Genomic DNA, 26,845 nt, shown 5'->3' on the forward strand with positions numbered 1-26,845 from the left:
AGCAGGGCTTATTCCCTTATTTCATTTAGGGCTCTCCTCAAACTCAGCTTCCTCAGGGAGGATTTCCCTGGCCATCCGTTATGAAACAGCAATCCACCTTTCTCTGTCCCTCATCTTCCCTCTATCCCATTAACCTGATTTATTTTCTTCATAACATGTAACACTCTTGCCATCATTTTATAAAGTTGTATAATTTATTCTATCACTGGGGGAGTTTTCCTCCCTAGAACATCAACTTCCTAAAGACAAGAACCTCCTCTGAGTTACTCACTTGTATACACTCATGGTCTAGAAGTGTGCCTGGCTCATAGCTGGTTTGAAGGAATGAACAAATGATAAGCGTGTGCAATTTAAAAATAAAATCCTAAGACTTGGGGACTTTGGGAGAGAAAATCTAGGGACGTCACTTTCCTGGGAAACTTGTTTGTAACTCATTTGAATTTCTCAAAGTTGCAACTCTGGCAGGCCTAATACAGCATTCGTCCAACTATGTGATCCTTGGCATTGGTGGTATACAAGATGTCTTAGTTCATAGACAAGACAATACTGTTGAATCACAGCGTGAATCTCCTTTTTTTGGCAGTGGAATTTAAAAATTTTCTATTTTATTTAACAGTGACTTAATTTACATGGCATACAATTCAACAGTTCAAGTTGTATCATTCAGCATATTTCAGTCTCTTCAGAGTTGTGCAACTATCGCCATAATCAATTTTAGAACATTTTTATCACTCACAAAAAGAAACCTTATGCCCACGAGCAGTCATGTCGCCTCTCCCCAGCCCCAGACAACCACTTACATTTTTTCTGTCTGTATGGATTTGCCTTTTCTTGTTATTTTGTGTCAATGGAATCATGCAATTTTTTCTAGATATACAATTTTGTGTCTGGCTCCTTTTACTTTAGTATGATGTTTACAAGGTTCTTCAGAGTTTTAGCATTAGTCATGATTCCATTCCTTTTTATGATTGAATAATACTCCTCTGTATGGATGTATCCCAGTTTGTTCGTTCATCATTTGCTATATAAAAAGTGTGGTGTTTACACTTTTTGGCTATCAAGAATAATGCTGGGGATCCCTGGGTGGCGCAGCGGTTTGGCTCCTGCCTGCGGCCCAGGGCGCGATCCTGGAGACCCGGGATTGAATCCCACGTCAGGCTCCCGGTGCATGGAGCCTGCCTCTCCCTCTGCCTGTGTCTCTGCCTCTCTCTCTCTTTCTCTCTCTCTATCATAAATAAATAAATAAATAAAAATTAAAAAAAAAGAATAATGCTGCTATGAACACTCATGTACAAGTTTTCTATGTGGACATATATTTTCAGTTCTCTTGTATACACCTAGTATACACCTAGGAGTGGAATTGCTGGTTCACACAGCAATTCTATGCTTACCATTTTGAGGAACCACCAAACTGTTTCCCAAAGGGCTTCCACCATTTTACATTCCCAGCAGCAATGTATAGGTGTTCCACTTTCTGGGCAACCCTGGTGGCTCAGCGGTTTAGCACTGCCCTTCACCTGCCCAGGGTGTGATCCTGGAGACCCGGGATCAAGTCCCACATCGGGCTCCCTGCATGGAGCCTGCTTCTCCCTCTGCCTGTGTCTCTGCCTCTCTTGCTGTGTCTGTCATGAATAAATAAATAAAATCTTTAAAAAAAAAAAAAAAAAAAGGAGTTCCACTTTCTGTGCATTCTTGCCATCACTTGCTGCTGACTACATTTTGCACTATAGCCCTCCTAAAGGGTGCAAGAATGAATTCACTTTTGTGTTTCCCTTTTTAAGAAAGAAGTTAGAAGGTAAATGGGTGGCTCAGTCGGTTGAACTTCTGACTTTGGCTCAGGTTATGATCTCAGGGTCCTCGGATGGAACCCCATATGGAGCTCCCTGCTCAGTGGAGAATCTGCTTGTCCTTCTCCCTCTGCCTTTCCCCCCATGCATGCTCATGCATTCTCTCTCTCTCTCTCTTAAATAAATAAAATCTTAAAAACAAAAGAAGGTAGGCCCTCAGAGCTGTCATCAGGGAGACTACAGGGTCTAAGTAGAATTTTATAACATTATTTGACATTTACTGTATTTTATAATAACAAATCACTTTCCTTTTATTGCTCCTTTATTTTAAAGTGAGAGCATTATATAGACTTTCAAAAACACAGCTTTATGAAGATATAATTTACGTCCCACACAATTCACTCACTTAAGGTGTATAATTCAATGGCTTTTAGCATATTCACAGGGTTGGGCATCCTTCATCACAGTCAATTTTCAGGTATTTTTATTACCTTAGAAGAAACCCCCACACCCCTTAGCCATCATCTTCCAAGTTCCCCTCTATGTGAGCCTCTGGCAACCAGTAATCTACTTTTTATTTGTATAGATTTGCCTATTCTGGATATTTTGTGTATTTTTTTAAAAAATGGTTAGCTTCTGGGGCACCTGGCTGGTTCAGTCAGTGGAGTGAGCTACTCTTGATCTCAGGGTTGTGAGTTTGAGCCCCACATAGGCTGTGGAGATTAACTGGAAATAAAAAATCTTTTAAAAAAATTATTAACTACTATTTATAGCAAAATGTATTATTTTCCTATTGAAATACAAAGTTTCCTATTAAAGTAAATATATTAAAATGAAATACTAGTGGGGCACCTTAGTAGCTGAGCATCTGTCTTTGGCTCAAATTGTGATCCTGGGGTTTGGGGATCGAGTCCTGCAAACTCGGTCTATGTTTCTGCTTTTCTCTGTGTGTCTCTCAAGAATAAATAAAAATGGGCAGCCCTGGTGGTGGAGCGGTTTAGTGCTGCCTGCAGCCCACGGCGTGATCCTGGAGACCCGGGGTCGAGTCCCAGGTTGGGCATGGAGCCTGCTTTTCCCTCTGCCTGTGTCTCTGCCTCTCTCTCGCTCCGTATCTCTCATGAGTAAATAAAATAAAATCTTTAAAAAAAAAAATCAGATGTTTAAAAAAAAGAATAAAAACATAAAAATAAAAAAAATAGTAAGATAAAATAAGTGCTATGTACATAAAAGGTAAATATTGCTGCAGTGATCAGTGATGGGCTGTAGGTAGGGTAGGTATCCTCACAGTATACCTGTAGGTGCCTGTGGCCACCGTTTGAGAAATGGTGGATGATCAATGTCCGTGGTCTACATTGATCAAGAGAAATAATATGTCTTTGGACTAGAACACTAGGATGCTCAGGGAGACTAAGCACCTTCTAGGCCCACACATCCACATTGTCAAAGAGCACTGTCCACTCAAGAGTCATGTGACCTTGTACATCAGTGCCTCAGTTTGCCAATTTAGCCTGGAGGGGACAAGACCCATCTCATGGGGTCATAGTGAGGACTAAATGACTGACTCATAGAAAGCATTTAGAACATTGCCTGACACAATTCGCTGCTAGCAGATTTCAGTTATCGCCAAGAGGGAGCTCTGACTCCTCCCTACCCCCACTTTATCCCACCCCACTTTGATCACTTCTTTGTGGCCTTGTCTTGTCTCTGCACCCCCTGCTGCTTTGCCTTCCCAAGGCAGACAGCTTTGCCAGAAGAATACCCTACCCCTAATAGCCAGGCAAAGCTTTCTGTAGTTGAGGATTGAGGGTATTTGAGTAGCTGTGTTAGAAATATCCCAGCTAGCTTTCAAGTCAGAAACATATTGCCCTTAACCAAGTTTACAAAACCACAGGTTACCTCTTTATGTTTTTGCAAATTGCATCAAGTCAAACACTGAAAGCCAAACTCCATGGGGGCTGAGTGCCTTTGTTATCAGTTTAGCAAGTAACCCTTGGACATGTACATGTTTCCATACCCTAACATTTGGAATGTATCAGCAGACCAGAAACACGATAAATGATTTTTTAAAAACCATTATACAAGTAAATTGGGATTTTAAAAATGCATTTTTAACATGTTTTTCTTCAGTTGGATCAACCATATGTTAAAGTAAGCTTCACCTATGGCAACAGTTTTCATCTGTGGCTTATTATAGCTTAATAAAAGAGTGTGTGGGTGGTGAGCCCAACCTCCTGCAGAGCTGCTAGAAAATCGGAACTAAAGGGCTTTTGTCTTTTTGCCTTGTTGATTGAAAATGGTTTGATTTTTGCCAAGATTATGGATGGGTGAGTCCAGATCACCATTACTGCAGGACTTAAGCTAGACTCTGTAGATGTCCAAAGAGAAGATCTCATTAGGGCAGAAGCCACGAGCAGAAGAACCCAGGACTGAGAATGCCTGGGTTCTCATCCCAGGTGTCCCCCATTTAACAGCTGTGTGAAAATTATAATTTATTAATTCCTCCAACCTTAGGTTGCTTAATCTTTGAAAAATAGAGCAGATGACATTTACCTTGCATGATCATGCTGGGTCAAATGGAATATCGCATGTGAAGTTCTTTGCATGATGCTTGGCATGGAGCTAATTTGCCTGCCATCATTGCTATTATAATTGTTTTCCTTCCCTCATTTCTGGAGAATTTGACTCCTTCAGGCCTGTCTGGAATGCCGTCTGATGTCTGGTCTAATTGCATTTAATTTCCACACTGGGCTCCTCTCTGTTTCTTGAACATACCCGTTTTGTTCCTGCATCAGAGCTTTGCATTCACTGCCCACCTACCCTGCCTGCCCTTTCACCAGCTCTCCACATGGTAGCTCCTTACTAACCCTCAGGCCTCTCCTTCAGATCTGCACCTCCACTCACATGCGGTTTCATCTCATAGTGTTTCTTGCCTTCATTGCCCTTGCCTCACCTGAAGCTGTCCTGGTCATTGGTCTGTTTCCTTGTCTGTTGTCTGTCTCCCCCGCTAGCCTGTAGGCTCCAAGAAGGCACTGTCTGGCTGAGGTCTGATGGCCCCCTCCTAGCTCAGTGCCTGGCATGTAAAGGGCACTCCTTAAATATCTGTTAAATTTCAGCATACAGCGTGGAGCTCACATACAAGGTTTCATAAGTAGTGGGACGTGAAGCTTTAAAATAAGTCCTATACTAGAAGGGCTACCATGGTTTTACAAGCCTTGTGTTCTGAATTTATCTCTCCCCCAACTGTCTCCTTGATCCAACCTGATGTCGTTAGGAGGAAGGGATATAGGGTGATAACAATAATTGATACAGGGAAATAGGACTGGTTTAAAGGCCTTGAGAGGATATAATTTTCATGCCACAATATAGGCAGCCAAATTTCACCTGTGGTAAAATGCAGGCATATGCATGGACTGTGTTACCTCCTTTTTTGCCAGTTAGTAGATGTTTCATGGAAACAATTGGAATGATCATAATGAAAATTTTGTGGTGCTTGTATGACATGGTCCTGAAGGGAGGAAGAATATCCTTCTGGGGCATCCATGTCAGTAGATCCTTGCTGTTCTGTTTCTAGTGTCCTTAGGTCCCCAGAGATAGCATTAAAGAAGTAAGCTTTAATATATTTATTATATATTAATAATACGTTACAAGTATATTATTAATTGCTTACTATAATAAATGCCATGGAGGAAAAAAATGGTTTCTAATAAGAAAATAATTGTTGCAGCAAACCTACTTTCTATTGGATGATCAAAATGAATGAATCCCTAAGAAAAGATGAATATCATTTCTTATAATTTGGTGTGAAAAATAGATACTCTGATGTCTTCACACCAGAATCCTTTTCCTTGTACTACTGGCACAAGGCAGAAGGAACATCAGTGATTCTTCAAGCACCCAGCTGATTTCTGTCTTTTTCAGGCAGGTAGTGTGTGCTAGATCCTCTCCTTGCTCCAGCATCTCTTCCCTCCCTGCATCCCTCCCCACCTGAGAGAAAGGAGTACCATGTGGTCCAGAGCTACACAAGGACCTTGGACTTGCTGGGTGGCCACCTGCTGTGGTACATTGATAAAAAACAAAATCCTCTTGGAAAGGAGTGAGGACAGTGGTGACCTCTGGGTCACGTCCTTGGCAGAGCATGTGCTTGTCTGCAGCGTTGCAGAAGCCTCTGGAACAGATCCTCAGTGCTGTTTGGAGTAGTACAGGAAGGTAGATGTTTTGGCAAGTGGCCCCTCTCCACCTGTTCACCAACCCAGCCAGGGCCGCCTTACACTTCAGATGTGGGAGCGCAACACCTGGAGCATACATTCTGGCCATGTCTTCCGAAAGACCCAGTGTGCATATTTGTTTATTGATGTTTATTTCTTTAAATCTCTTCCTGTTTCAAAGGTTTCGATTTATTTAAGGACTGTGTGCCATCATCTGGATTAAACACTGTACATGGACCTTATCACAGTGCTAAGAGAGGGGCCTGATTTTGGGGTGCAGTTCTTTTTTTTTAGATGGGGAAATTAAGGCTGCGAGAAATTCTGTTTACTTAGGTTAGCATCGGTAGGAATCACACAGCCCTTTCTCTTAACCACTGTGCTCTCTCTCTCCTCACAAATCGCACATGCTCATCATGAATACTCAGATGATAGGGATAAGAGAAATAAAAATTAAAACTAAACCTGTGGGGATCCCTGGGTGGCGCAGCGGTTTGGCGCCTGCCTTTGGCCCGGGGCGCGATCCTGGAGACCCGGGATCGAATCCCATGTCGGGCTCCTGGTGCATGGAGCCTGCTTCTCCCTCTGCCTGTGTCTCTGCCTCTCTCTCTCTGTGTGACTATCATAAATAAATAAAAATTTAAAAAAAAAAAAAAAAAAAAAAAAAAAAAAAACTAAACCTGTGAGTCATTCATAGGGTCTACTATTTAGCCCCTCATAAGTTTATTAACCACTGTTAAATTTTTACGTTTTAAATTCTGTGGGCGTGTGTATTTGTGTGTGTCTGTTTATGTAAAATATCCAATGCATGTACCTTTATTTTTTTATTATTTTTTTTAAAGATTTTATTTATTTATTCATGATAGTCACAGAGAGAGAGAGAGAGAGAGAGGCAGAGACACAGGCAGAGGGAGAAGCAGGCTCCATGCACCGGGAGCCCGATGTGGGATTCGATCCCGGGTCTCCAGGATCGTGCCCTGGGCCAAAGGCAGGCGCCAAACCGCTGCGCCACCCAGGGATCCCCTGCATGTACCTTTATATAAATATGTGATTATAGTTTGACACTTTAAGAAAAAAGCAACTAATAACTTCCCCTATCAATTATAGCTACATGTTATTTAAAAATACTGTGATATCCTATGCTTGTAACATCTAGTGTAATGTGCTATACCATGACTTATTTTTACCAAATCCCTATTATTGGACTCTCCGTGGTCCCTCCCTCCCAGATGACAATAATAAGCCTACTGTGGTCCAGTCTTCCACTATTCCAGACTTCTGCTATGGATGTTTTTGTACATAAGTCTTTTTGAATTTGTTATTTCTGTAGGATGATTCCTTGGGTGGTATCCAAGCCCTGCCACAAAAGATAATTCGGGATAATGACTATAGGCCATCAGTCTTTGAAATAATATAGTGCTTTGATTATTTAACCTGCCTCTCTGTTTCCTGGTTGACTAGTTGCTTGCAGCTAGCAAGGAGCAATGCAGTAGAGTAGAGAGAGGTTGAAGCTTGGTGTTATGATGTGATAAGTTCAGTAATAGAAATATGCTTAGTATATAGGACAGAGAAAAGTTGCACTTGCCTAACTCTACCTGGCACTGGATGGATGGATAGGGCAGAGGATGAACAGCTTAGATTTGCAAAGTGGAATATATAGTAGAATAGCCAGTGATGGAGCCAGAAAAATAGCCAGGAGCTATATCAAAGAGGGCTTAATATATATTACTGAGAATGTTTCGACCACCCTCTGGATTTGATACAGATGTGATGAGTGAAGACCTTGGAAAGGCCCTAAGGGTAGCTGATTTGCATTGTAGAAGATTCCTGCTGCCCGGGGGATGGAGGACAAGCTGTGTGGAGACAAGGTTGGAGACAAAGAGAGATGTTGGAAGGAGGGTACCGTTTTCTGGGTGAGAGGTCATGAGGTCTAGAGGCATGAAGTCAAGAAGAGCGGATGGCAGGGCTAGACTGGAGACTGTGTAGATCAGTGGCCTCCACTTGGATATGGAGTTAACTTTACAGGAATATCTGACCCCTGAAATTCTATCCAAAATTGTGCAAAGATGGAAGAACAGCTCTCTTTCTAAATATTATCCCCACCCTTCCCACTTCCCAGTATACATCCCTCCCTAGCTTGAGTGTTCAAGTAATATTTGTGACAATTATAAAATTTTGTATACTGACACTTGCTCCATCCAAATTTTAAAAACCCTTTCCATTTAGAAAGGCAAGAGTGATTCCTTTACTGCCTGGCTAAGAAATATGAAATGATTTTTTTCACTTATTTCAGGAGTCAAAAGCAAACATGAGTTTGATCCTATAAATTCATAGATCTGCTTTATATCTACCAAAGAAAGAGAACCAAGTTTAATAAGCAACACAATTTTATATTCAAATGAAAAAAATATATACAAATATTAAGAATATTTACACTGCTAAGCCTTAAATGTTGGGCATAAACAACCTGTAGTGTTGTACCTGTTTGTTCTGGCTGAGTTATTAGATTTTCCAAAGGATCCTCATATGTGAGCGATCTTATTAGTGATAAAAGTCTTCTAAACTGGATGATATTGATGGTGTAGAACTTGATAAACTTACTAAAAATCATCCATTTGTGTACTTAAAATAGATGAGTTTTATGATAGATGAACTATACCTCAATGAACTTTATGAAGGGGAGAGATCCAAAGTCCAAAGAAGATAAAAGCCACTGAATTACATGTGTTGAATTAAGATGTGTTGGTTAATTCAATGTGTCAGCTTGACTAGGCTTTGGTGCCCAGTTGTTTGTTTGTTTTTTAAAGATTTATTTCTTTATTCATGATAGACATAGAGAGAGACAGAGACAGAGACACAGGAGGAGAGAGAAGCAGGCTCCATGCACCGGGAGCCCGACGTGGGATTCGATCCCGGGTCTCCAGGATCATGCCCTGGGCCAAAGGCAGGCGCTAAACTGCTGAGCCACCCAGGGATCCCCGGTGCCCAGCTGTTTTGTCAAAGACTAGCCTAGATGTTGCTGTGAAGCATTTTTTTCAGATGTGGTTGGTGTTTAGTCGGTTGACTTTAAGTAAAACAGGTTGCCCTCTGTAACGTGGGTGGGCCTTTTCTAGTCAATTAAAGGTCTTAAGAGAAAAAGCCTGAGGTGCCCCCAGGAAAGAAGGGATTTGGCTTCCAGACTGCAACATAGAAACCCTGCATGCATATATCCAGACTGCTGGCCTGCTCTATAGATTTCAGACTCAAGACAGCAGTATTGACTCACCTGAATTTTTAGTCTGCTGAACTGCCCTGTGCATTTCAGATTTGCCAGCCCCTACAACTGTGTGAGCTAGTTCCTTAAAATACCTCTCTCTTTCCTTCTCTCTCTCCATTTATATATATGCATACATACATATACACACGCACACAACTGTACATTATGTATATCCTCCTGGTCCTTTCTCTGAACAACTCTGACTGATACAAAAGGAAAAATGAAGTATTTTGGTTGCTTTAATTTTTTTTATACATATATATATTTTTTTATTTATGATAGTCACACAGAGAGAGAGGGGCAGAGACACAGGCAGAGGGAGAAGCAGGCTCCATGCACTGGGAGCCCGACGTGAGATTCAATCCCGGGTCTCCAGGATCGCGCCCTGGGCCAAAGGCAGGCGCTAAACCGCTGCGCCACCCAGGGATCCCGGTTGCTTTAATTTTTGAAGTCCTTGTCACTCTGAAAGGTATCTTCTGATCTGCTGTTCATATTCCAGCCTGGTATGCCATGGGCCTGACATTCTGGCATATTTTGGGGCAAGTTAGGCAGAGCTCTGAGGGCCCTAGGTCTGCTCCATGCAAAATTAGATGTCAGCTCCAGTACAGTATGGGTGAGTGGACAGGCCATGTAGACGGGCTTGTAATAGTGGTCTGAGAGAGGCTGCTCCTTTTGTAAACAAGAACCCAAATGAATCACAGAGAAGATGGCCCCTGTGTGACTGTGCTCTCAGAAACCTAGCTACCCCTCCACCGTGCCCCCCCCACCCCAGCCTTCAATCCAAAGTGTGTGTTTTGAAAGAAGGCACACCAATGTGATCAGCTACAGCTCTGAGTTTTGTTAAGGGTTGGCCAGAAACTATGTGAAAATGGAAGCCAGTTCCCAGCTCTGGGTTCTCATCCCTTTACATATCATGACTCAGTGTGGGTCCCTCTCGCAGCTTCACAAAAGGGGAGCTAACGGTTGCTTTCTCTGGTTTCTGTTTCTGCCATGGCATGTGGGGATGGAGGAGGGAATTCCAGGCAGACATTTCTGGGGAAACTTGAAAGAGTGGAAGCTTCTTACATAGAATGCACTGGAATTTAGGTTCGCGTTGAATATGTTAGTGATCTAGTTTTTATTGAATACCTACTATGTGCCAGGAATTATGTTGGGCTTTTGGGCTGCTGTTGGCCCAAGGTCTTCCTTCCTGAAATAGTCTTCCTTCCTGAAGGAACAAAGGAAAAGAATATATCCTCAGTGGGAAAACTGTATTCTAACTAATTCTAATAGAACTGTCTATTCTAACACAAAGAAAGGACAAAGACTTGCCTACTTACCTTGTTCCCTCATCTACAAAACCCTTCTCATCACAGAACTGTGGCAAGGAATAGATGAAACTGACTGTAAAAAGAATTTGTAAGGAGTTACGTGTGCCCAGCACGAAGAGTCATGTCGTCTTTTAACAGTACAAGAAATGCCTCCTGGTCTTAGTGAAATTGCATTCAAAGGAGGGAGATAGACCTCAATAAAGCGGGGTGTGTACTGTTTTGTGTGAGTGTGTGTGTGTGTGTCCAGAGCCCAATGTGTTGAAGAGATGTTGTCATCAAAGACATTTTGACAATTTTTTGTAGGTAATATAAAAAAAAAAAATGCATCCTTTTCTCAGACGTCATAAAGTGATACATGAACGCAGTCCTTTAAAAAAAAAAGATTTTCCGCATCCATCTACTTTTCTCTCACACATTGTTGGTTCCCCTCCATCTTTGTCATCCAGACTTACCCAGAAATTCCTCAGAAAGCACTCTCCCCCAGCCCTCCTCCTCACAGCTCTTCAATTTCTCCTTTTCCACCCCCACTTTCTCTCAATTCAGCTTCACAGAGGCCTAATCTAGTGCCCTAGTGAATGCAAACCCCCTTGGCCTGCACGACCACAGATGGGGTGCAAGGTAGGCATAAGGTGGAGATAAAGAAAGCATATTGGCAAAGCCAGAACTTTTAAAAACATTTTAGTTCTTGATTGAGAAAGAAACATACAAGCCAAAGGAGAAGGGCAGGGAGAGAGAGAGAGAAGTAGACTTCCCATTGAGCAGGGAGCCCGACATGGGGCTCCATCCTGGGACCCCAAGATCATGACTTGAGCCAAAGGCAGATGCTTAACCAGCAGAGCCACCCAGGTGGCAAAGCCAGAACTCCTGTCACTAGTGTGGGGGCAGGGAGCGGAGTCTGGAATCACGTGTCCATCAATATTTGCCTGGTCACATGTACCTAATGCTATGGCCTTTCTCAGGGAGTCCACACAAAAGGCCACTAACTCTGCCTGGAGAAGCCACAGGAGGTCTCTGAATTGGGCTGGAGAGGAGAAGTACAGTGGTGTTGAGGTGGCAGCAAGGAGTAGCATGCTGTGAATCAGGGAAGAGAAGGACATTCTGTGAGCTTGGATAGTCAGGCAGGATGAAGAAGATGGAAGACAGATAAGGCTGGACAGGATCTTTGGGGGCCGTGTATGGCGCGCGCTATCTGCACAGGTGATCTCCATCCCCTTGGTCAGGATGCCTCCTCACACTTGCCGGTTGGTTTGCAGATGATCCACCCTGTGACCACAAGGCAGGTGGGTGAGGTTTTTGTGGCCTTAGGCAACCATCTCTGGCCCCTGAAAAACTGCGGGGGAAGTGTTCAACATTTTCTCCCTGGTGTCTCCCTCAGATTGCTTGGGTGACAGAAACCTAAGTTACTAACTGATGCAAAAATGTTGACACAAGTAACTAAGAGGTGGTGGGGGCAGGGGACGGGAGGTGGGGTGTAGTGAGTGCCTGGCTTTCGGCTTGGGCACTGATGGTGTTTTTATTTCAGTCTGTCTGTCTGTCTCTCCTTGTGTTCTCTTGTCCAGACAGATCCTCTGCCGATGATGGCAGAAGGACCCAGGCAGCCCTAGGCTGACATGCTATTAACATAATGCTCCAGGGAAAGAGAACTTTCCCTTCCAGTTACCCCTGTAGGAGTTGCCACATTGACTGTCCTTGTACGTTCCCATCCCTGAACTCTGGCTGCGAGGATGGACTATGCTGATCAGCCAGTCCTGGCTCATTTGTTCTAGGGTAGAAGCTGCCCGGTGTGCTCAGACCTGTGAACTGAGAATGAGGGAAGCGTGCCTCCCCCCGGAGGATGACCAGGGTGCCACTAACCAGACCTAGGAACGGATCAAGGTTAAAACAGCAGATGCCTACAACATACAATTTCTCTTCCATCTTAGATCTTGGAAGCACTGAGAAAATGACCTACCCTAGAGGTAATGAACATAGCTATTGTTAGGGCTTTTTATGGAGGGAAGGGGTGGGATGACTTCAGGGAATATATGTGCAGCAGGAAAAAAGATTTGAAACGAAGCCCAGCTTCTTATGGGTTTTTTAGTATCTTGTTTGCTGAGGCGAATTAAGCAAGAAGAGAACTTGATTGCGTCTGATTGCTTGTAAAAGTGTTCAAAAGGCATTTTATCACGCTGTTTAGATGGGTAAACGGCTAGGAGGTGAGCGCCACCCTCCAAAGTAATCAACAGAATGTGAAGGCCTTCCTTCATATTGCATTTATTTACGATTTTGAAAGTGCAGCCTGTGTTCATTGCTTGAACTTGGGAGGAGTTGTGTTAACTCAGGACAGATGGTGCTTAATACTGACCACACATGAAGACTGGTGGCCCCAGGCTCCAAGTTCAGGCAGAAGGCAAAACAGATTTGCTTCCATATGGGATGAGTATCATTACATACTAGGACACTGTGGTTTGGGAGTGAAACTGCAGAATTGTCTTGACTAGGTATGTATTGTTAATCCGCTAATTTCAATAACCATTTTATTTGTATTAAAGCAGGGTTTTACCATTTACCTAATGCTTTCAGGCACATCTCTTGTCTTTATCCTAATAATCATCATGTGCAATAAAGTTTGTTCATCTCCGTTTTTACAGATGACAAGTGCCTGACTCATTATCACAAAGCTATGTTGTCTTGCCAGCAGTTGAGCATTTGTATCCATACCTTTGCAAATCCAGGGCTGTTTCAATGGTTCCATGATTACTTGTCTAGCAACCCTCCTCAGTTATGAAAGTGCTGGATTTCTTTATGTGCCCATCAATGCAAGCATCAGAATTAAACTGCTCTCTACCCAGTAATCTTCATCAGCATCCTTGGCCTTATTCGTTAATCTCCGAAGTATATGGACATGATAGCCCATTCAGGGAGGGAAGATGATATTAACATTACTGTGAATAATTATTTTTAAACAACTGAACTAGTCTTTAAAAACTTGTTATTTTGAAATATTTTAGAAGTACAGAGAATTGCAAAACTACTGCAGAGAGTTCTTGCACACCTTTCTTGCAGGTTCTTATAATGTTCATATCTTCCAAAATTACTATGTCATCATCAGAACCAGGAAATTGTCATCCACACAATATTACTATCTAAATTACAGACTTTATTTAAAAGTCGGGAGCTTTCCTCCTGATGTCCTTTTTTCCTGATCGTGGATCCCCTCCAGGACCTCATATTACACTTAGCTGTCATGTGCTTTATAGTTTTCTACTCCAGCCTTGGACATTGCTCGGTCTTTGTCCTCATGACTTTGACACATTGGAATAGAACTGGTCATTTATTTTGTGGAGCGTTCTTCTATTTTGATTTGTCTGATATTTTGTATGATCAGATTGAAGTGTGCCTTTTTTGACAAGAAGACCACAAACAGATGTTGGGCTCCTCTCAGTTCATTGTATCAGGGGCTACGTGATCTCAATGTGTTTTGGTATCAGAAATACCAATCTTTTTTTTTTTAAGATCTTATTTATTTGTTTTTTGAGGGGTTAGGAACAGAGAGGAAGGGAGAAGAAGAGGGAAAGAACCCCAGGCAGACTCCTTGCTCAGCACCAAGCCCAATGCGAGCTCGATCTCACAACCCTGAGATCGCAACCTGAGCCGAAACCAAGAATCAGATTCTTAACTGACTGAGCCACCCAGGTGCCCCAGAAATGCCAATCTTGACACCTTGTTTAAGGTACTGTTTGCCAGATTTCTCTTATATCAAGCTATTATTTTTCCTTTTGTAATCAACGGGGAAACATTTTTGAGATTTACAAATATCCTGTTTCAGCATACATTTTGCCCACCATTTTTGCCTCCGTTAATGTTTTTTGTTAGCAACATTTATTACTGTGGCATTCACCTAATGAGTTTGACTGAAATTTCATAAATTTTCCCTTAATGCTCTTACTCAGATGTCACATCACGTGATGACATGCCATGGTAGTACTCTATATTTTTATGTTTTCTTTTCCTTTGTCTCTTCACATTGATGCATGTTTTTACTCAAAATAATAGTTTGTGGGCAACTTTTAAAATACTTTTTTTAAAAAGAAATACAAAAAAAGTGTTTTTGGAAGCATATTATTGACTTAAAGAATTGCCAGGAGGCTAGAGAATTGAGCATGGAACTCTAAGATCATGCAGGAGGACGCATGGAAAAGACAATATTCTGCTTTCTGTTGCCCACTGGAGACAAAATCCAACCTCGTCCATCCCACTTGATGCTATATCACAAGGATTTCTACATGTTTCCAGTTATCATTCTTTAATACCTGTGTAAGATCCCCCATACTACCGTTGGGTGTTTAGGTTGTTCCAAGTTTCCTAGGGGATGAATTAATAAATATCTTCTTGCTCAGTGTTTCTGAAACTTGGCTGCACATTAGCATAACGTATGGAATTTTAAGAAACATGGTTCCTTGGGCTCTACCCCCAGAGATTTTGACATAACAGGTATAGCTATGGACTGGGCATGGGGAGTTTTTAAAGGTCTCCAAAGATTCTAGTGTGTATCAAAGGTTGAGAACCATTATTATAGAAGCCTCTTTGCCTGTATGGTGTGTGTTTTCTTATACATGAATAATTCATGTATTCACTAGTTCCTATTGACCACAGAAACTTGTGCTGTTTTCTCTTCACTAGACAAAAACAACACATTCACACCCAGAGGCATTCACACACGAGGGTGGCCTAAGATTGCTTTATGATATTACCATTTCCTGATTATACAAATAGGACAAGGTGTATGGCTTTCTGTACCTTTGGGGTTTTTTTCTTTAAAGATTTATTTATTTATTTTAGAGAGAGAGAATGCACACAAGTGCACGCATGCTGTGGAGAGGGGGAGAGGGTGAGGGAGAGATATAATCTCAAGCATATTCCCCACTGAGCATGGAGCAGGACGTGCGGCTCAGTCTTAATGACCCCGAGATCATGACCTGAAAAAACATCAAGAGTCAGATGCCAGGTGCACCTACATTTGTTTTCTCATCTGTGAAATGGAGAAACATCATGTCTCCTTCCTAGGGTTCTGGGGATGATTTAAAAATTGAAATTTAGACTCTTTAAGCACAGCTGTTTAGTGCAACTATTTTAGAGAACAATTTGGCAATATCTGATAAAAAGGAAGATGTGCATCCCCTGCTCTGGAAAGAGCTTCAGGCATATGACAGTGGTTAAATTCTTGAAGAGTTAGAAAACCATGATCATGTTTTTCTAGGGCTGGGCTTAAGAAGTCATGGAGCCATGATGTTGGTTCTCCAAGACTGGGTTTGGTAGAAAGCACGAAAGGGTATCAACCTCTTCTCTTAGGGAGCTGGCCACCTTTGGTATAGCCGTCTCCGTGATTGGTAAGTTTCATTACCAGTTTTTTGGTTTGTTTCTCCCCTTATTTCATTTGAAATGTGTTTTTAGCTTTGTTTTACACAACCGATAGCACAGTTTTGAATTACCTGTGTGATATCCTAAGCATTTGCTCATCAATGCCAGATTCCCAAATGAAAATGGAAATGAATGAGTGAGGGTTTGGTAAATTCAGGACCAGAATGGAGATGTTCTAACATTGTATAATTTTTATTTTATTGTATCGTAAAGATTTTATTTATTTTAGAGAAACAGAGGGGGTGAAAGCAGGGGGAAGGAAAAGGGAAAGAATCTCAAGCTGACTCTGCTGATTATAGAGCCTGATGTGGGGCTTGATCTCACAACCTGGGCCAAAACCAAGAGTGGGATGCCCAACCAACTGAGCTACCCAGGCACCCTGATTATATACTTTTTAAATTCTGAAGCTCTTCATTAATTAAAAAGTCTAGCTGCCATTATTGAACACTTCCTCTGGGCCAGGTACAATGATGAACATCTCACAAGATTTATTTAATCCTCACAATTTAGCCCTCAAGGGGTAGTTTGAGTTAGAAATACATGTTATTTTAAGGTTGAGGAAACGTAATAACAATAACAAGATTATCTCCCTCTCTCTCCCTCTCCAAGGTAAGGACAGTCCTTACCATGTCCCAGCTACTGTTTAAATAGTCTTATTTGAACTCACTTATTAATTGCCCCACAAGAATATAAGTAACTTGCCCATTGTCATACAACCCACAAGCAGAGAGCTAGGAATTGAATCCAGTCCTGTCTGCCTGATGTTGAGGCCTGTTTACTTGTCCCCAGAAGGCTGATTGTTGGTCAGCTATGTAAGTATTCAGGTGCAGATGACACAGGAAGATTTTGTTTCATTTCAGTCCCAGCCAAGTGCTGACCTCATTGCCAGGTAAAACAGCACCTAGGTACAGAGCAACTGTAGCAGCATTGTCATTGGCTGCCCCAATCCAGTGCTTACCTGGCTCTTTAGGACACATGCCTGCTAGGTAGGATAAGTGCAATCAGTGTTTCGTGAAGTTAGGTTTATGAATTAAAAAAATGAAATAGAACAGGCTTTTGTTAGTAACAAGACCAAGGTGAAGGAAAGTCCCTGTTGATTTTCACTCCAGAGAGGAGTGGACGCTTCAGGCAAGTCAGCGTAGATTCTGTTGTCTCAGAGCTTCTGCAATTAGTCCTGGGCATGCCAGGAAAAACAACTCCATTCTTTCTTGTTTAACATCCACAGTGAGGATGTTTATTTTGAGGAGTGCTGCTACATGGATATTAGAAATGCGATTCCAGGTCTCTCATTTAATCTTGTATATTTAACCTTGGATTCCTTATTCTGTTGTCTCTGTGACTTTGCAGAGCCCAAGCACTATGCGCCTGATTTCCTGCAAACAGAAGTATTTCCAAAGAATTAATACTCAGCTCTGTGACAGGGTGGGTCTTTCCTCCTCAGGCCCCCAAACTCCTGTGTGCTGAGTTTCCATCTATTTCATGGGATGTTCTCTGAGACACATGGCTCAGAGGGCACCTCAGCATGGTGTGCGTGCCAGTCTCCATGCCTCTATAGGGAGGCAGCTTGGTTGGAAGTGACCAGGGCTGGAATCAATTTTGGCAGATCTCTAATCTTTCTAATCGGAGGCTGGTGTTGGAGGTGGTTCTCTGTGATGCTGCTTATAGAATTCACTTCCATCCCCCTCTGAACTCTTGGGGTTTTCTTTTCCCACTGGAGTCTGTGGGCTCTGGCTTGTAAGGGGTGAGAAAAACAGCAGACATGATGAGCAGTCCAGCAATTCCTAAGCCGGGGAGGAAGAGGCAGCCCTCTCTTCTATAGGTGGGAATGCATTCTCTGCCATTAATGTTCACTTCCCCATATTAGAACATCAATAAGAAGATGAAGCTAAGAGGAAGAAAAACAAGATTAAAGAGCATGGACTGAACCTATTCTCTTGTTCACAAACGAAGACTGCTTGCTTTCAGAGTGCCTTCCAGATGGGCAAAGGATCTGAACGGAAAGTGCAGAGAGGCTGAGTCCACATGGCAAATGGGGATTTTAAAAGTTCAGCTCATCAGCAATGAAAGCAGTGCACATTAGCCCAAAAATGAAATGCCATTTTATGTATTAATTTAACAAAGTTTTGTTGTTGTTGTTGTTGTCGTTTGGGTTGCCAGTGATAAAACAGTGCTAAGAGGGTGCGGTGACAGGCACTTACAGACATTGCTGTTGGGAACACACATTGGTTCAAAATTTCTGGCAAGATATTATCAGGAGCCCAAAAAATACTCATGCCCTTTCTCTCAATAATGACACTTCCAGGATTCCTTGCTAAGGAAACCATCCAAAAACAGGAAGAAAAAAACTGCAGTGCTTTGGTGTTTATAACAATGTTATTTCTTATAATTACAAATCGGAAATAACATAAATATGTAGCAATAAGATTGTGAAACGTTCTAGCAAGAGGAGACTAGAATATTAATATATTTAAATAATGTACCCATTAAAAGTGTTGTTGACTAAGATTTTTATGACACAGGAAATGCTTATGATATATTAATAAGGGAGAATTGTGTATTTAGTTTCTCATTATTTTTTAAAATAATGCATACACACAGAAAAAAAGACAGAAAAGAAATATACCAACATGGTAATTATGGTTATGTCTGGGTGGTGGAATTTTCTTTCCCTTAAAAAAAAAGACAATTCGATGTATATTGAGCTTATTTAATTCTGTTCAGCATTAATTTAATTAATTTTGATCAAGTTCCAATTATATATCAGCACTGATTTGTTTTGGCTGTATTTATCTTAAAAGTGTTTTTATTTGTATATATCTAAGTTGGTTACAGTATTCAAAGTTGTTTTCTCAGGGCTCTCAGGGAAGTGTGAGTTTCCACTGATGAGGACTAACGAACCCTCCTGTACCTAGCCACAATATGACAAGAGGAGAAATCATCATTCTCTGTGTGTCATTGTTTCATTGTCTTGTGCTTCATGGTCTCGAGAAGGTTATGGACTCATGGTCCCTGGAAAGAGGGCCTATGTGAAATGGTGCTAGAGGTGTCATGAAAATGCCAAGGAAATCTAAACCGAATGGATATTAAGAATGCAAGAGCTACACAGAGCAACTTCCACATTTGTGGGGAGGGGCACTTATTTTTTAAATAAGGAAGAAGGATCAGGAGTGGGGATGAAAGGAAGGAGGGGGAGATAAAGAATTCTCCTAGTAAACTCTGTGTTCACACCATGGCTTTGGGTGATTGTCTTGGACCCTCTGGATTTTGAAACTGAGAGGTAGGTCCATGATTTTATATTTTACTGTTGATTGTATATGTCACCAACGTGGTACCTGCTAGGACAGAGGGGAAATTACCATGTCATATCAAAAGGGCTTCTTGAGAAGGTCCATCTAGGCTCAGGGTCTTGCTTTAACCTTGGGTGACTTAAGCTGTTTGTGCCTGTTTCCTGATCCACAAATCTCCATTAGAGATTTGTAAAATGATCTTTGAGGTCCCTTAACTTCCAGTGATTTTGTTGCTTATATGAGATATCTGGAGATATGAACTTGGCAAGAGAAGGAATTAAGCCTTATTGTGCTAGTTTCCCTGGGGGTTCGCATGCTTCTCTTGGCATAGGTTGAACTGTGGTTGGGTGTCTAAACAAGCAGAGTCACCTCATGAGGATCTTTCTTGAGATATAGGAAGGACTTTTTATAGCATTGCACATGGTTAGAAGTGAAAATAAGTATATTGATAAAATTAACTATCCTATATTAAATGCCATGTCCCGTCATGTCACATTTAATCCTCACAGCTCCCCTGAGAGGTAGATGTACCATTATACCCATTTTACAGAGGGAGGGAGAAAGAGAAAAAGAGAGAGTGAGAAGCTAAGATCTCATGGCAAGTTACTTAGCTGGTAGGTGTTAAAGAGTAGAGTCTAGATCTAGCCGACTCCAAGATCTGTACGATTCATCTTCATCCATGTTCCTTCTCTCTCTTCTTTTACTACCATCATCATTGGAATTCACAAGTTAGCCCAGGGCTCAAGTAACTCAAAGCAGTGATACAAAATGGTGGCCATAGGCAGCGATATACCTATAATGTGTTTGTTGGGCCGTAAAGAATGGGATCAGTTGCTAATGTTTATAAATTGATATTTCACCTTGGACTCACAGCATTGAAAACCTGGTTGGAACTCAATAACTGGGCCACTTTTAGGTGGGGCATTTGCTGTGCAGTTTGCTGCCTACCCATCTGACCTGGCTCCCTTATGTACATTAGTTCTCAGGTTGGAAGAAAAATTCAACCTTTTGAATGATGCAGAAACAGGACAGCTAGTTCCTGAATGATTATAATCCAACCACAGCTACAATAGAATTGAAAGCACTACAGATGTAAATACCTCCCCCTATGAAAGTAACTGAATACCATGTCTGAAAATAAAAATGTGCAAAACAATGAGTTATCAGGTACACACTGTGCAAAAAGAGTCTCTCATGCTTCCAAAAGGCTTTACCAGAATATTCTCTAAAATGATGAGCTCATTTAAATTACAATTTAAAAAAAATTAAAACTAAGTGCTGCTTCCTAGAAATGCCCCTGATATAGAGTGAAGTTTGAAATAGCTTTTATCTGCTCAAGGCACCACAGCCGCTATGGCAATGTTGGGGGTGGAGTGGTTGCAGCCTATATAGGTGTTAGCATTGCTTAATGATTTTAGAACCTGAAAAGCTTGGGTTCAAGCACTAGCTCGCTCTTATATATGTTGTACATATTTGGGACACCTGCTCAATCTCTCTGAGACTCAATATCATTTTTTATAAAATGGATTGTTTGAAGATGAAAGAACACACACACATACACATTATTATATGTTTGTTTCTATATTATCTATATCACTTAAACATAGTGCCTGGCATATTGAAATAATGAATTTATTACAGTTATTATTGTTTTTCTCTTTAACCTTTGAGAAATTACATGTTTATCTCTCTTGATCCTGACCTGGTCACTTCCTGATATTTCTTGAAAAGTCTTGTGACATCAGAGAGACCGATGCCCTGAAGTAGGTGACTTTCCTTCTAGTAAAAGCAAGAGTGGGTACAATTACCTGAGTTCAGAAAGAGGAACGAAAGAACCACTTGTGCGATGGTGTTTGGAAATAATGCCAGCCATCAGGTGAGGTTGCTTGAGGCTGAGCTCCAATGCAGGGCTGTGGAGAGTCCGGGGTGAGTTCAGCTTCCAGGCTTTGGGCTGCTCTAAGGGCAATCCCTCCTGAAAGGAGCTTGCTTCCTTCCAAGTTGTTATCCCATTAATTTGCCTAGGCAGGAAGGAGATGCCAGGTGTCATTACTTGGAGGTGGGAGGATAAATGGTGGGACCTCATTCTGTTCCTTTTCTATCTTTCACACCCTCCATTTTGTAGTCCTCACACTGTTTCCTGTCACTCTTGCCATTTTCCTCCTTTTTTCTCACTGCTTTGTGCAGCTGGAAGGAAAGGACCCTCTGCAGGATAAAGTAGCAGAGCTAATTAATTCTCTTCTTGTCTCTCATGCTAAGGACTTGAACGCCCCATTCCTTACTACTTTGTGGCAGATAATGCCTATCTCTCCCAACATCCATTCTCCCAGTCGGCTTTTCTGCTGAAATTTAGGAAGATACGTGGCAAAGACTACATTTCTCAGCCTCCCTTGAAACCAGGTGGAGCCACGTCCCTTAGTTACGACCAGTGGATGAGGGAACCTACTGGGTCACAATCTCAGAAGGAGGAGGCAAGCCCTCCTCTCCTCCTTTGTCTCCTTCTTCCCAACCTCAGGGATGTGGCCATGGTGGCAGTGAGGCATCACTGACTTGGGATGATAGCGATGCTTTAAAGATGGGAGCATAACAGAGGAGGAGGAGGCTGGGTCCCTGAACCCATGGAATCTCTGCATCAGTGCTGGTCCCCATATCCTCAGACAATTAGCCTAAAAGGGAAATAGCCTGTCTTTTGTTTAGGTCACCGTTGGTTTGGTCTGTGTGATGACTGACAAACTAGGATTCTGAGAGATGAGATGAGCATGCACACACAAAGCCCTTCCATTGTGAATAAAGATTTTGTGGCGATCCATAACTCTCATGGTCAGAAGTTATTGTTGTATCCTGAGAGCTTTTGGCTCTATGTGCCTTGATCCCTGAGGCACTGTTGAAGACTGGGTGGAAGAGCTGGGAATTAGAGAAATCTGGATTTGAATGTTGGCTCTGTCATTTATTAGCTGTGTGATGTTGAACAAATTAAACTCCTGTTTCCTCACCTGTAAAATGAGATAATAGTGCCTGCCTTACAGTGTTGTATTTTTATAAAGCCCTTTGCCAGTTGCTTAGAATATGTAAATGGATATCTATCTATCTATCTATCTATCTATCTATCTATCTATCTATCTATCTATCTATCTATCTTTTGGGGTTATCCTTAGCAAACAATACTGAAGGAGTTTCTGTATGACCAGGAAATCAGTAGATGTCTGCAGGGTTATGGGTGTTGGTTGTTCCTGAAAATGAGTCGTCATTCATTGTTTGATTGTAATGATTGTAACAAGACCTCCACAATCAGGTTTCTCGGTGCTCTTCTTCCTCCTTTTGTCCAATATTCACTTCATGCAGAGCTGCCGGAAATGCTATTACATTAAATTGTGAATTGGTTATATGTTTTTTTTAGTCTTACTGTGTTTTTTCAGTGTATAAGAAGTTAGGGCCTTTTCTTTTTATTTAAGATCTATTTATTCATTTTAGAGAGCACACACAAGAGTTGCGGGAGGGGCAGAGGGATTGAACTTTAAGACTCCTTGCTGAGCTAGGAGCTAGATGGACTTGAGGCTCGGTACCACGACCCATGAGATCATGACCTGAGCTGAAACCAACAGTAGGAAGCCCAACTGACAGAGCCACCCAGGCACCCTGGGCATTCTCATTTTATTTATTTATTTTTAATTTTTTTTATTTATTTATGATAGTCACACAGAGAGAGAGAGAGGCAGAGACATAGGCAGAGGGAGAAGCAGGCTCCATGCCCCGGGAGACTGACGTGGGATTCGATCCTGGGTCTCCAGGATCGCGCCCTGGGCCAAAGGCAGGCGCTAAACCGCTGCGCCACCCAGGGATCCCGGCATTCTCATTTTAAAGTAGCATGTCTCCAAAAACATTTGAGTTCTATCTCACTTTAAATGGTGGTATTACCTTATCTGTTTGGGTCAGCTATAAATATTTCTATCTCCAGGAAGGAGCCTATGTCTCCAATATATTCCTCAGTGTTTTGTAGTCATAGCTTAGATAATAGTTGTCATGATATCTGACTTCTTGAGATGAGTCCCATTATTTTGTTCAACTGAATAGTGATAAATACCTACTGGTAAGTGACCTTCAGGTTGGTACACCTGTCCAGTGTCTGCAAAAAGTAGAAGAGTCTAGGAATTGAAGTATAAATTTTAAAGGTCATCTGACCCATCTAGGGTCACATACCAGTTCTGTGCTTATTAACTATGTGACTTCAGCAAGCTTAAATCTCTGGGCCTCAGTTTCTACATCTATAAAATAGGGAAAATTCATGTCTCAAGGGATTGTTAGGATAAAGTAAGTTATTATTATAGACTCTATTTTCACAAATATTTTCTCCTAATGCCCCATAATACTTTATGTATGAGTCTGGTTACTCTCAGGAATGGTTATTTAATGTGCTTTGCCTAATTAATTACAACTAAAAGGATATGTGTGATTTCCCAGCATGGTTTGCTATGTTTTCCTGTCCTCCCACCACAAGTCTGGCAGTGGTCCTAATAGAGGCTGCTCCATCATCCTGGACTCAGGAGCAGAGCTCATGGGGCAGAGCCACAACCAGCGGACGTGTAGCCTGAGGGAGAAGTAAACCTCTGTGATTGTAAGCAGTGAGCTACTGGCATCCTGTGTCACCATGGCATGACCTCTCCTATCCTTACTAATATGTGTAAAGCCCTTAGCTTGGTGCCTGGCATGTATTAAGCATTCAACCAACTTAGCTTTATATAATTATCGGTCTGCTCGCCTTGTATTTTTCCAGTTGCTGGCCCCACTATTAACTTTCTTTAAACCTCTTTGGTCTTCTGCTCTCATTACATTAAGGCATGGAAATGTCACTGGCCTTGGGTAGTTTGTTCAAGAACAGAACAACCAAAACATTATAAGGAAAGATACATTTAGCAAAAACAGATTCAGTATTCTTGGTCAGGGCTTGGTAACTGCCAGTTTGAGGGCGAATCTGGCACACTTCCTATTTTTTGTAAAATCTGTAAGCTAAGAATGGTTTTTACATTTGTAAATGGTTAGGAAAAATAAAAACAAGGAAAATACTTTGTGACTTATAAAAATTATATGAAATTCAAATTTCAGTTCCCATAAAGTTTTGCTTAAAACATAGCTATGTCCTTTTGTTTATGTGTTGTCAGGTTTAGCCAGTTACCGTACTATTTGGTCTCAATGTTCTAATCTGTACATATCTTAAGACTATTTTATTTTATTTTTTAAAGGTATTTATTTATTTATTTATTTATTTATTTATTTATTTATTTATTTATTTATTTATTTATTTATTTATAGAGACAGAGAGAGGCAGAGACACAGGCAGAGGGAGAAGCAAGCTCCATGCAGAGAGCCTGATGTGGGACTCGATCCAGGGTCTCCAGGATCACACCCTAGGCTGCAGGCGGCGCTAAACCGCTGCGCCACCAGGGCTGCCCTTAAGACCATTTTAGAGACCCAAACTATGTATATGACATTGTATTAAAAAAAAAAAGTAAGAAATTATGATATACTCTTAGGTGGAAAACCTATATAACACAGAATGTCATTTGAAATCATTTTTTGTTGTTAACATGTTGCTGGAAAAATTACTTGAAATATGTAGAAACAAATCTTAGGTGGTCCTGGGTAGTCGGGTAACTGACAATTTTTATATTCTATAAATCTGTGTATCTGGGTGTTTTCTTTGCGTCTTATCCATTGAAGACATAATTAGAGAAGTTATTTTAAGTTAATAAAAGGGTAAGAACATAAGATAGAAGGACTGAGGGGTGGGGACATGGGTAATTTAGGTGATGGGGATGAAGGAGGACACTTGTATGAGTGTCAGGTGGCTTATAGAAGTGTTGAATCACCATATTGTTCACCTGAAACTAATATTACACTCTATGTTAACTAACTGGAATTAAAAACTTAAAAGAATTTGGACCATTACACATACACACACACCATAGAAGGAGCGGAAATAACTCCATTTATCCCATTCAACAGTGCATTGGGCCTCTCAGGCCCTGATCCTATGTTGCACTGAAAAGAAAGGTTCTGTTCCAGAGAATGTCTCCTTCAAACACCATTCCATTATTTTCTGTGTCACTTGGAAACAGAAACATCCTCTTCTTTCCATACATTTTTCATCTTGGCTCCTGAGCCAGGCATCTCCATGTGCTTTGGAGACTGTACTTAGAATTGGTGACTTCTTAGAACCCCACCAGAACTTCCAGATGCCACCTGACCTGTGGACTCAGCAGTGGCTGGCAGACATGCCTGTTCCGACTTGTGAAACTGTCTGGGCCGGTTCTACTTTTTTTGAGAGCATCCTTCCAGGACCCAGTGCCAGGACTGCCAAGTTCCTATATACAACCTTTGGCTTTGAACATGAGCCTCTGTGTTATCCACAGAAGTGTTGCATGGAGAGCTAAAAAGGGGCGTTGGTGTGAACCTTTCAGAGGGAGCAGACTTCTCCACTGGTGGGCAGGCCTGGACTTTGGGAGAAGGAGTACCAGTTATCAGAGCCATCTGGCCCATCCCTGGACTTATCACTTCCATGCAGGCAGTCTCCCCAGGCTCGCAGGAGCCACCCTTTTTATAAGTGGCATAGTTCTGGAGCTTCCAAGACGAATGTGGCTTACACAATTCCTCCTTTGTTCTCCAGGGCCTGGGCAGAGCAAATGCTCTCCAGAAGGCATCTCAGCAGGTGTCCTTGGGTACGTGTGCTTTATTTAGGCCTCCTTAAGTTGGAGCATTTAGTGGACAGCCTACAGAGAAAATGTGGCAGACAAAAAAAAAAAAAAAAAAAAAAAAGTCAAGAACACTATGTGTTGTTCAAGTCCATCAGAGGGAAACTGATTCACTGTTGTGCGTCCCTGGGTCACACTGTGCTTTTATTCCCAGGATAAAAGCCAGGTAGAGGTGATAGAACTATAGTTAAACACTCAGATCAGAGTCAAGTGCACCTGCATTCTGGTCCTGGTGCTGTTGTAAACTGGCTAAGTGCCCTTGGGCATGATTCTTCATTTGGGTAGATTTTCTTTTCCTCACTGCCAAGAGGAAGCTGTGAAAGAGCACCTACTTCGTGGTGTTAGAAACAGCAACCGAGATATGATGTGATGGAGAGTGTCATGTGGGGCACACAGTAAGTGCACAGGCATTTTAATTGTATCTGTTTATACATCCATTGGCTCACGTAGCCCTTGGAGCAAATGTAAAGGGCCTATTTGTATCTGTCATCCATCTGAGCATAGTTCCTTTTCTAAGAAACTGTAAAGTCCAAAGTTGATTTTGAGAACAATTGACATGTCTTTCTCACGTCCAGAACTTCCTGCCATTCTCCTATTTCACCAAGGGATTAAGAAATGATATTAGTAACTGTAATAATAACAGCAACAAATATTCAGAAGTAGGCATTGTACTAAGCATTTTACTCTATTAATCTTCATGATACCCATACAAAGTGTCATGAAGGAGAGATATCCCCCTTTGGCAGATTAGGAAAATGAGACACAAAGAGTTTAAGTAACTTGCCCAAGGTTGTACAATTAATAAATGGTGGAGCTGGGATTCACTGGTAGACCAACTGGTTCTGGATTCCTGGCTCTAA

At 41.7% G+C, this 26,845-nt stretch overlaps 1 protein-coding gene across 8 annotated transcripts in view; it reads left to right on the forward strand.

The window, feature by feature from the left end:
• The window catches only part of PRICKLE2 (prickle planar cell polarity protein 2), a 322,311-nt gene that overhangs the window by 59,356 nt on the left and 236,110 nt on the right, over positions 1-26,845 (forward strand). The gene's annotated exons all lie outside the window — the stretch shown is intronic.

The sequence above is a fragment of the Canis lupus genome, chromosome 20, assembly GCF_011100685.1.
Source record: "Canis lupus familiaris isolate Mischka breed German Shepherd chromosome 20, alternate assembly UU_Cfam_GSD_1.0, whole genome shotgun sequence".
Taxonomy (NCBI): Eukaryota; Metazoa; Chordata; class Mammalia; order Carnivora; family Canidae; genus Canis; species Canis lupus.